Source organism: Malania oleifera, chromosome 12 (assembly GCF_029873635.1).
Source record: "Malania oleifera isolate guangnan ecotype guangnan chromosome 12, ASM2987363v1, whole genome shotgun sequence".
Taxonomy (NCBI): domain Eukaryota; kingdom Viridiplantae; phylum Streptophyta; class Magnoliopsida; order Santalales; family Ximeniaceae; genus Malania; species Malania oleifera.
The window spans coordinates 53,054,024-53,066,637 of NC_080428.1; positions in this window are offsets into that span (position 1 = coordinate 53,054,024).

Here is a 12,614-nt window from a genome sequence, read left to right on the forward strand (position 1 = left end):
AAAGGTGAGTGCCCTGATCGGTATCGATTGTAGCCACGCCCGAATCAAAAGGTACGGTTACAAACGGTGTAAGAGCAGAGGGAAGGTGCATGTATGGGCATGTAATCTTCTCTATCCTTGGGAACTTTCTCCGATAAATATTTATGTTTGTATGCTTGAATATGTATGTGTATGCTCTGTTATGGTGGGCTAAGAAATGGCTATATTATATACATACATATATATATATATATATATATATATATATATATTGAAACTCTTCTGCTACACACTACTATAGTTTATTTCTTCCTTACTGAGAGGTGTCTCACCCCAATAAATTATTATCTTTCCAGGTCCTTCGAGTGATTAGCTTAGAAAGCTCTGAGGGCAGGGTTAGTTACTTTTGGGGAAGTTTGGGTGATTGTAAGAATAGATTTATATTTAGTTTATATTTTGATATTTTTCTGGCGATGTAATATGGAGAATTTGTTATAATCCTTTTTGGGGTTGTATAAATTAGAACTCTGGTATTTTATTTGAGGTTGTTTAATTATTTCACAGCGCGAATGGTTTCAGAGACGGTGAATGGTCTCATCACACCCCAGACCTTGCCTAGCAGGTTCAAGGCGTGACAAAGTGGTATCAGAGTTTTAGGTTATAGATTCTGTAGACTTTAGGGCGAATTAATACCAGAGTATAGATTCGAGTTAGGATAAGGATAGAAGCAGGTAAAGTAACGTATTGATAGGAGTTTGGGTTTTGTATTGTAGCCTGAAGGCAGAAATCCCTTGACGGACTTCTGTGATTTTTTGAATCTATCGACGGTTTCAAAAAACTATGGTAAATCCATCAACGGTGATGTTTCCAAGCAAAGAGACCGAAACTTGAATTAGAACTTAAAGGTTAAAATGATTGAGGTTAATTAGGTGTTGGAATTTTAATTGAGGATTTGAATATTAATATAGTTTCTTGTTTTATAACTATGCCAATTATGTTAAGATGTGAAGATTGTAAACTTGCCTCTATTATATCTTCAGGATGGATCCTAGAGGTGAAGGTGTGGATGATGTAGGGGAGAACGAGTTGGGGGCTTCCAACAAAGATGAGATTGAAACCTCCCGAGTGTTGTGAGGTATAGCTCGGCAGGTCAGGGAAGAGATGAGGCGGGACCCCAAGGGATCAAGCTACCCACCATTGAACTAGGGCTATTCGATCGATCATTTCACCTGCTTGAAAACCTCTTCTTTTGTGGGAGGTGTTGACCCAGTCATAGCTGAGAATTGGGTGCAAAAGATGGAGAAGATATTGACAGTGCTGGATGGCACTGAGAAACAAAAGGTTTTCTTTGCCACTTTCAAGCTGACAGGAGAGGCCGAGCGGTGGTGCTTGGTAATGAAGCTATTGGAAGAGCAGCAGGTAGTACCTACTGTTATGATGTGGAAAAATTTCAAGGTCTTCTACAACCAGTATTTTTCTGCCACCACTAGGAATGTGAAAGCGGAGGAATTCTTCAATTTGACTTAGGGGCAACTCACTGTGCAGCAGTATGCTGCTAGGTTCGTGGAGCTTTCTCATTTTGCTCCTTTTATGGTCCCAGATGAATATCAAAAGGTAAAGTGGTTTGAAAGGGGCTTGGAACATAGAATCCTTGAGCATGTGGCATGCTTATAGATAAAGAACTTTTCAAAACTGGCGGATAAAGTTACTATTGCAGAGTTGAGCCTACAGGAAGGTGTAGGGGTGTCAAAGCAGATAAAGAGACCCATGTCTCCTAAGTCCCATGCTAATGTTGGACAGGATCCATGGAGGGGAGACAAAGATATTGGGGGTCAGAGACCAGTTAGGAGTGATCAAGGCCATCGGGGTAACTCAGCACCCTCTTACTCTGTGAGGTGTAAGGGGTCCTATATGTTACCGATGTGGCAAGTATGGCCATATACCTCAATATTATCATGAGCTGCTAGGTCAAAACCAAGGACTGCCGAGCAACACACCCACTCTAGATTAGAATTGAGGGAATAATCTAGTGTGACGTGGCAGGCTAGAACGTGTCTACACACTTGCCCCCACTGAGACAAACACTGTTAGAGGCACGGGTAATGTGTTTATGTTTGAGATATATAATAAGTTATATTTAATTCTGGGAGATGCAATTGCTCACATGCTAAAATAGATTTAAATGTGTGAAATGTGGTTAGTTAACTTCTAAATATGTGAAAATTATTGATTAAAAAATTTCAAGGACGAAATTTTGTAATAGAGGAGAATGTAATAACCTGAACCCAGAAAATAAAATAAAAATAAATAAAATAAAAAGGAGAAATAAATAAAGAGAAAATAAAAAAGTCTAAAAGGACTCGTCGACGAACAAGTTTTCTTCATCAACAAATGTCCTTCTTGGTATCGTTGACGAGTACACGTGTCTCGTCGACGAGGAATTACCGAGAGCAGGAAAAATTCAGATGTTTAAACGCTTCATCGACGAACCTGATGTTCTCGTCGATGAATTTTCTTCTTGGGTTCATCAACAAACTCAAACCTATAAATAGGCCCTGGATCCATTTCAGCGTGAAAATTCTCTCTCCTAGGGCCTACCACCTTTTCTCTATAATTCTGGCCCAGATTTAACCCAATTCAATGATCAAAAATCAAAAGGAGGTTCCTAGGGCTATTCTCTTCAAGTTAGCCGAAGCAGAAACTTGATTTAGAGTTCTTGGGCACCACTCCAAAACAAGGGAAAGTAGGATATTTTTAATATTAAATTAATTATTGGGAGTGTGTGGGCCTGAGAGATGTTAAATGATAAATATGCTAGGGTTGAACTAATTAAGTTAGGATTTATGGAATACAGGGTTTCATTTTTCGTTCAATTCAAGCTGAATTTCAAGGAACAAGTAAGGGGAATAAAATTACACCATGCTTTTTATTGATTTTGAATTGGTTATTTTTGAGTATAAGAACCGTATATTTATAGTATGATTTTCTGAACGGTTTATACAATTGAAAATAATGATTTTTTATTATAATTCATACTTGGGAAAAATCGTGTGGCATGAAAATAATCTTTTATAATTAACTAGTTGTAAATACTGTTTGGTTGTGAATACTGTTTGGCTGTGAACACTGTTTGGTGGTGAATACTGTTTGATTGTGAATACTGCCTATTTGTGTGTATATTGTCTGTTGCAAGTGTAAACGTATGGGGAAATACATAACTGGCCTACGTGGGTCACGTATAGTGAAGTACATAGTCGCCCTATGTGGGATCTGTACTGTGACATACGTAGCTACCCTACGTGGGCCGCGTATTGGGTAGTACGCAGTAGTCTTATATGGGCCACATACCGTGATAGTATGCAGTAGTCCTATGTAGGCCACATACTGTGTAGTACATAATAGTTCAACGTGGGCCACGTATTGAGATCAATGGAATGTATTGTTTTCCTATGTGGATGAACTGTGGTGATTATGTTTATAGACTATATAAGATGATTGATGTGAATATGTGTGAATACTTGTATGAGAATATTTATGGCAAAGTAAATATCTGCGCTCGGGGGCTTACTGTAAAAGGTGAGTGCCCTAATCGGTATCAGTTATAACCATACTCGAATCAAAGGGTGCGGTTACAAACGGTATCAGAGCTGAGGGAAGGTATATGTATAGGCGTGTAATCTTCTCTATCCTTGGGAACTTTCGCTAATAAATATTTATGTTTGTTTGCTTAAATATGTATGTGTATGCTCTGTTATGGTGGACTAAGAAATGACTATTATATATATATATTGAAACTCTTCTGCCACACATTGCTACAATTTATTTCTTCCTTATTGAGAGGTGTCTCACCCCAACGAATTATTATCTTTTGAGGTCCTTTGGGTGATTGAGCTTAGAAAGCTCTGAGGGCAGGGTTAGTTACTTTTTGGGAAGTTTGGGTGGTTGTAAGAACAAATATATGTTAAGTTTATATTTTGATGTTTTTTGGTGATGTAATATGGAGAATTTGTTATAAACCTTTTTTGGGGTTGTATAAATTAGAACTTTGGTATTTTATTTGAGATTGTTTAATTATTTCGCTGCGTGAATGGTATCAGAGACAGTTAATGGTCTCATCACACCCTGGGCCCCACCTGGCAGGTTTGGGGCGTGACAATATTGGTGGGTTAACAACATCCACATGAATGTTGGTTCTGATACAAAATGACAAGACCCTGTGGTTTTATCATTGATAAATTAGTGAAATTTAAAGAATGGAAAATATTAAGAGAAATTAGGTTTTATTACTTCAAAGGGATCAGCCTCCTGATTTTCCAAAGGCTATGAATTATGTTATTGCTTCATTGGTTGCTTTAATGCCAAAATGCCTATAAGGGTCACATATATATAAGGTAAAGAAACTGACTTCTATTAGGGCTGTAAAATATTACCTCGAATCCTAACTAACTTGGGAATCCTAACAAACACTAAATAATCCTAACATTAAATAGAATCCTAATTGATTTATGACTAATATTAATTATAAATCCCAATTGATTTGGGAATCCAAACTAACAAACATTAAAAAAAATTCTAACATTAAATAGAATGGCCATATACAATAGTAATATCAAAAACCCTAATGAACTATATATAGCTAGATTTATATAGCTCAAGTAACCAAATTAATATAATTACAAGTTAACATCAGTTTTAGATTCAAAAACCATTGAAAGTGAAAAGCCATACAGCCCCTGAAAACTTAGATACCAAAACATCTCCACAAATTAATTAACACCAGAACATGAAACTTCAAAACAATAGAATATTCAGAGGAGCAAAACATGCAAATAACGCCATATTAAATGCAAAAAACAAAAAACAAAAAACAAAAAAACAAAACAAAACAAAAATGCTCAGAATATTATTGAAAGCCTCCATTTTGAGTTTCATAGATCATTGACCCATTTACCAAACTAGAGCATAATAGACAATCTCACAAAAATACACACACACACACACACACATGCTGAACCCTCACCATTTGTAGAAGAAGAACCTAAGGAACTTCAGCTAGATGGCCCGTCCATGTCAAGCGAGTGACGGTGGCAATGGTGGTGGAATGACCTGAAGTGAGCGGTGGTGGCTGTGACGGCATGAAAAGCGACGGCAATGGCGGCAACGACGGCGGGACATGCAGGGAAAGGAATTCGTGAGGAGGTAAAAGGAGGGAGAGAGTATACAAAGAGGGAGGGAGGGAAATGAGGGGTCATCTGCGCAGGCATAGGGTTATTACAGGTTAGAGTATTCGTGACGGTTTTAAAACCGTCACTAATACCTTAAATCTGTGACTAATATGTAAGTAAATTGTTTTTATATTTGTTAAATAAAAGTAATATTAGTGACAGTTTTTCTAAACTGTCACTAAAAACATACTATTACTAACGGTTTTTTTAAACCATAACCAAAAACATACTATTAGGGACGATTTTTCTAAACCGTCACTAATAACATACTATTAAAATTATCAAAATTTTATGTGTAATATATATGATATAATATTAAAAAAATTTTAAGGGGATGCTTAAAAGTTATAACATGGCAAAATTATTTAGCATTAATTAATTAAGATTAATTTTTTTGTTTAAGGAAAAAAGGAAAAAAAAAATAACAAGGAAATTAATGCCAAGTATGTGTGTATATATATATATATATATATATAGGTGGCATGCGGCACGGTAGACTGACATGCATGGATCATTGTACGTACTTTCTTCTATATATATATATTTTGTAAGTAGGAGCTACAATTTGCTACTCCCATTTGCAGTTTCCCCACATGTGCGCGCAAGCAGTACTTGCTATATATATATATATATATATATATATCCCCTCGAAAAGGTTTAAATTATATTATAATATTATATACTCTTAATATATATATATATATATATATATGTGTGTGTGTGTGTGTGTGTGTGTGTGTGTGTGTGTGTGTGTGTGTGTGTGTATACATGTACAATATATATTGACCACACCTTCCTTAGACTATACATGATCATTCCAAAAGGTATGGACTTGAAAGGATTGAAATTTAGAGAATCTTATCGACCAATATTCACTATCAGTGACAACTCTTCCATTTTTTTCGTCCACTATATGTTAAAAACAATCCCTTTCCATGGCCATACATATAGTTCTTTCCTTCAGATTTGAAAGATCGAGGTTGCTTCTATTAGGAAAAATGATAAAAAGATCTTCAGGACCTAATTCATCGAAGAAGTTAAAAATGAGTAATGCTTTTGTGATGCCTTTGCACAATACTACAAAATTTGTCTCAAAAAAATTGGAAAAATCTATCTTTCGCAGATCTGATGCATGAAAGTAGGACTTCCTAGGGGGGAAACGCTATATAAGATTATGTATAATGGCTCTAGTCCCATTAACCCTAGCATTGACATGCTCTTCTAGCTTGTTGTCTCAAATGCTTCAACTCATCCAAATTTTTATTTTGTTTAAATTAATAATTGCAGGATGTCATAGTTTTACCACCCCTACTACTAACCGAGTGTGTATTTGCTTGCCTCGCTTGCCAGCATCGTCTTTAGTCTTAGGGCGCTGCTTGGAAAGTATAATGATTTTAGGGGATGACACCCAGCCAGATAGATTTTTGAATCTATTTGGATACCTGACCACATCCTAGTTTGAATCACATAGCACCTGTCTCCTAAATTGTTCATTCAAAATGTACATGATTTTAGGTAGCATTGGTTTTGTTTTGTTTTCATCGTGGCCACTACTTAGGTGACCTAGAACAGTACTAATGGGGCTAGCATGTTTGTCAGGCATGGCGAGCTGAGGTAATTCCCTGTCCATCTCTATCTTAGTGGGAAGGTCTTCCTTTTAGGTTTTAACGATCTATGACTCACTCTAAAAATGAGCAGCACGAAGGCTATCCCAAGTATAGGAGTTCAGTCGTATAATAATTAGCCCAAGGGTCAAATCATCTCCTCAAGGAATGCAGTTTAATTCCAAACTTTGCATAAATCCAAAAGAAAATAAGAAAAAAAAAGTTTACTGAACACAATTCAGATTCGGTTTCTAGGATTTTTTTAGATTTTTGTGACGAAATTAAAATGAAACAAAATATAAACTATGGATAACACATGCGTAAAATTAGCGACAGGAAATTAAACCAACCAAGACTTCTCATGCAATCTTTCACCCACACAATAAGATAGATAATGACAAAATTAAATGTAGAAAACAACCCTACGTTTAAACATTCAAATAGAAAATAAATCCTACTTTTGAAATTTCATAAAAAAACCTAAAAACGAAAATTTTATTACGTAATTGAAGCAAGCAACCAAAAAATCATCAATCAAACACCAACTTAAAAATTAAACTTAACACGATCAAGAAACCAAAATTAATTCCAATGATATTAAATAAAAAGAAAAAAATTGACTTTAATAATAAAAATTACCCAAATAGAATTTAAACTTCAACAATGAAAGAGAGAATAATAAAAATTCTAACAAAAACTTTAAACACAACTGAAAGTAATAATGATCCCAACTTAAAATCGAAGAAAAATAAAATCTTGACAATGAAAATAAATCTAACATTAAACTAAGAGAAGAGAGAAGAAGAGAGAGAGAGAGAGAGAGAGAGAGAGAGAGAGAGAGAGAGAGAGAGAGAGAGAGAGAGAGAGAGAGAAGGAAGGAGAAGGGCAGGTCGTGAGATGAAGGAGAAGGAGGAGAGAATTCGGGTCCTCCTCTACTGCCTCTGTGCGGTGCTAGTCCCCAAGAAAAAACCCCCCTACTACCTCCCTAAGAACCCTGGAAAAAATCTAATAAATAATCCTCCCCCCCCCCCCCAAAAGCCCTCCAAGGCACACACATAAAGAAAACCCCCTACGGCCAGCCTTTCCAGCACATGGCCCGCCAACGCACGTGGTCACATCACCATAAAGCCCACTTTGCCAGCTCCTATTTAGCCCACAAACCAGATCCCATTAAACCCACTTCACGCATGGCCTTGGGTCTTTCTAAAACCAGCTGCTAGCTCATGTCCAACTTTTGGTAGCCCCTTCATGTGTATGAACAAGCTCACGGACGGCTAGCTCTCTTTCATGGCTTCAGCCCAGCACACGCACACGTATGCAAGGGCTGATCTTGTCACATGCCCAACCCTTGACCTCATCTTTTAGTTCCACCACACGACCTCTTCATGCATGCAAACACCCCACGATTCCCAAGCCATAGCACAACTTGTGTTAAAAGTGTGCATGCCCATATGAATTTGCATGCAAGGCTTGATTAATGCATGGTTTCAAATTCTTTGTATGTTGTATGCAGTGTCTCCTTGTATAGTGCATGGCTTCTCTAACATTTTTAATTCCAAATTTAATTTTCAAAAATTTCACAGCACCTCTTCATGCTCACAACCCACGTATATTCTAATCTTGGATTTAATGTCTAGAATTTTTCCTGCAATAATAAAATAAAAAAAATCCATAAGTTATTTGAAATAAGATTAAATATTACAAATTGTGCGCAATGCTAAAATATTGAACATGCTTAGGCATTTTATTAAAAATAATCTCTAATGTACAATTTTTAAATGCCTAAATAGGCAACGTTGATGCGTAATCAATTTGTAAGCTAAACTATTTGTTTTAATTATTAGTGACAGTTCCAAAAATTGTTACTAATATGATCTGTCACTCTTCATTTGTTTTTATTTTATTTATTTTTTTCATCTAGTGCTATATATGTTAAGAACAATCTCAATACATATATGGTCAGACATATAGATTGATCTTTCCCTTTAGATAGATTTGAAAGAGCTAGTTAGGTTGCTTCTATTAGGAAAAGTGAGAAAAGATTGACCTTCAGGACCTGATTCATTGAAGAAGCTAAAAATGAGTAATGCTTTCGTGAAGTCTTTGCACAATACTACAAATTATGTCTCAAAAATGTTGAAAAAATATTCTATAAATGATGAAAGTTGTTAGCCTTGGTGTATTCCCAAGAGAGGAGTGAATTGGGAATTTAATATTTTGTCCTAAGTTTAGCAAATCCAACAGCAATATTTCACAACTTAGGGTCTTTTTATATGCACATAAACCCAAATGAGCAGATAATATGTGGAAATTAAATCATGCGCATCATTCATAAAATAGCATACACATGCAAAAAATAAATTACGGAAAAGTAAAGTGCACACACGATATGTTAACGGGATTCGGCCTACTGTGCCTATGTCGCCGCCTCTAGCTCACAAGCCTAAGAATTTCACTAATGCTCACTTAACAGGGGGAGCGACACCGTTTACAACAAGGTTAATTAATGGAGCTCGCCTTAATCTACACCTTACGAGGATGGTGCACCTAACTTTCCTAATTGGGTCTAAGTAAATCTGGGACTATTCAATAGGGCTAGTCTCCCTCGTCAGGCCCATGCCTAAAATACAACCAAATTACAATACAAATCCTATACAATATAATGCTTATCCGATAAGCAGATATGTACCAATACAATCAAACACATCAATAATATAGGAATTTATAAGCTCAGTGCTCTATTTATGCAATCAACACTCAAAGTTATGTCTATGGTCAATCAAGCACAAGAGTGTATCAACAAGCTAATCTTTGAAACTAAGTAAAATAAAATCTCAATCTCAGTTTTGGGTTTCAAAGATTTGAACTGATAGCAATTTAGAATATCTCAAAAAAATAGTGTTATCAATATCAATGCATGAAGAGATATTCAGTTCAAAGCTTGAAAAATATTTTTGCATACAAAAATATAATCCTAATGAATCTTGCAATCCAAATGCAAAGACCCACTTAAATGTAGGAATTTTTCCCAACCAAAGATTTATTGACAAAATCAAGGGGAAAAATTCTTTGCTCAACCCTCCAATAAAAATCACAACCACAAATGCGAGTGAAAGTATCTAACAATTTAGAATGATGAATAAAACACTCACAATGTAAGATTTCTCAAAGGAATGAAGGTATTTGAGTGTTATAGTCATTGGGAACATATAAGGCATTCTTAAATTTGTTTTAAAAATTGTTTAGCAAAAATAACCCTATTTAACAGTCTTAACCATGATAAAAATATAAAACAACTCGAAAGTTTAGGGTGGCTGACCCATGGTTCGGTCGCCCAAACAAACTCAATGAAAACACTCATGTGTCCACATACGATTTAGGGTGGCTAACGAGTGGAGCGGCATCGTTTACAATCAGGTCAATTAATGGGGCTGACCTCAACCTACACCTTACCAGAATGGTGCACCTAGCTTTCGTAGCTGGGTCTAAGCCAATCCGGGACTATTCAACAGGGATAGTCTCCCTCTCCAAGCCCACACCTAGAATACAACAAAATTACAATAAAAATAGTGTACAATATAATACTTCTCCAATAAGTAGATATGTATCAATACAATCAATCAATGAATAATATAGGAATTTATAAGCTCGGTGCTCTACGCGTGCAATCAACACTCAAAGTTATGTCTATGGTCAATCAAGCACAAGAGTGTATCAACAAGCTAATTTTTGAAACTAAGCAAAGATAAAATCTCAATCTCAGTTTTGGGTTTCAAAGATTTGAACTGATAGCCATTTAGAATATCTAAAAAAAAAATAGTTTTCTCAATATCAATGCATGAAGAGATATTCAACTCAAAGCTTGTAAAATATTTTTGCACACAAAAATATAAGCCTAATGAATCTTGCAATCCAAATGCAAAGACCCACTTAGCTGCAGGAATTTTTCCCAACCAAAGTTTTATTAACAAAATCAAGGGGAAAAATTCTTTGCTCAACCTTTTAATAATACTCACAATGTAAGATTTCTCAAAGGAATGAAGGTATTTGAATGTTATGGACTTAGTATGAGAGAATAGGGTTTGGAAATTTTCAGAGGATTTCTAACTAATCACTTTACTAATTCTCTACTAATCTATGCAAATGAACTCGCATATATAGGCATTGGCAAAATTATAGTCATTGGGGACATATAAGGCATTCTTAATATATTTTTTTTAAACGGTTTAGCAAAAATAACTCTGTTTAACCATCTTAATCGTTGTAAAAATATAAAACAACCCAAGAGTTTTGGGTGGCTGACCTCAGTTCGGTCGCCCGAACAGAATCAATAAAAAAAGCGGTTGGCTAAACATATGCGATTTTAACACTATCTGCGGTTCAGGTGCCTGATATGTAGTTTGGTTAACCAAACTCATGTGTTCAGTCACCCAAGAATGATTTGGATGCTGAGGTTCGAGTACCAGAGTTGGTGGGAAGGTACCTGACACAGGTTCGATCGCCCATGGAAGATATGTTCATTTTTGGTTCGGTTTGCCGAACTCAAGTCAACACTTTGACCCGTCCACGGTTCGGTCAACCGAGACAGTTTGAACTTCCAGGTTCGATCGCCCGAATGCCTTCTGATTTTTACCTAAGCTCATTTTCTTTGCACTAATCTTTCCCTAATAATATGAGAACTATGTTAGGGCTTTGTGCACTTAAGTTTGTGAACCTAAGGTCCATCTAAGGTCATTTTGAAATGGTCCCAAAAATCCAGTGTCGGTCGACTGAAGGGTGATCCCTAAGGTCTGTCTATAATCTTTAGCTTATAAGTTCCTACATGCATGATGCACATCAATTATTACAGACTAATTCTACTTTACAATTACAAACCCAAATTAAATATGATATGAATTACAACACAAAATAAATCTTTTGGGTCTTTAGTCTTCACATGCCATCAAATGATCTTGCTAATATAAGTCTGTACACAAACTTAACAGATAGTAAATACCAGAGTATTTGTCATAATCAAAACAAGATATGACTCATATGGTCAACTATCTCCCTTTTTTTTATGATGACAAATACTTACTTATTTCTCCCCCTTTTGCAGCAACAAAAAGGGCCTAAATAAACATTTAAGTATATATAGGCAAATAAAAGATAATTATTATTCAAATACAAATATGGTTTTGGGAAATCTTTAAAAATTTCGGCAGCATGCCATTTGAAAATAGAACAATTCCCAAAAGCAATATGTATTCCAACGACCTGATTGAGTATGAGAATACAATTTTGCCATGATAAGCAACTCAATCAATCCAGTATGATCAAGACATAAAATAGAGATATAACTTTCAATTATTCAAGAGATAGAACAGTCATACAATGCAAAATAAATGACAAAGATAATCTCAACAATTAAGCACACAAACAATAAATCTAGTTATTTAAATTATTTAAATGACATGAAAATAAGTTTAGACCATAAATATACACAAACCATTGCAATTGAAAACATATCATAAAACCTGTGGAAGATTTGAGTTCAAAGCACACGGCATATGATAGCAAATAGTTCGTTTGAGCACAAACACGATTTAACAAATTCGCATGCATTTACATGTGCAATTATCAAACCAGTTATGCTGTAACGCCCCGAACCCTTAAACTCAGGGTCTGGCGCGTTAAATTTGATAAAATCCCTGATAATCCATAATCAACATATACGCAGCGGAAAAAATAAATATAATCTCCCAATTATATAATACTAGAGTTTTCTAAATCCATCTACCAACCATAATAAATTAATCATCCACCT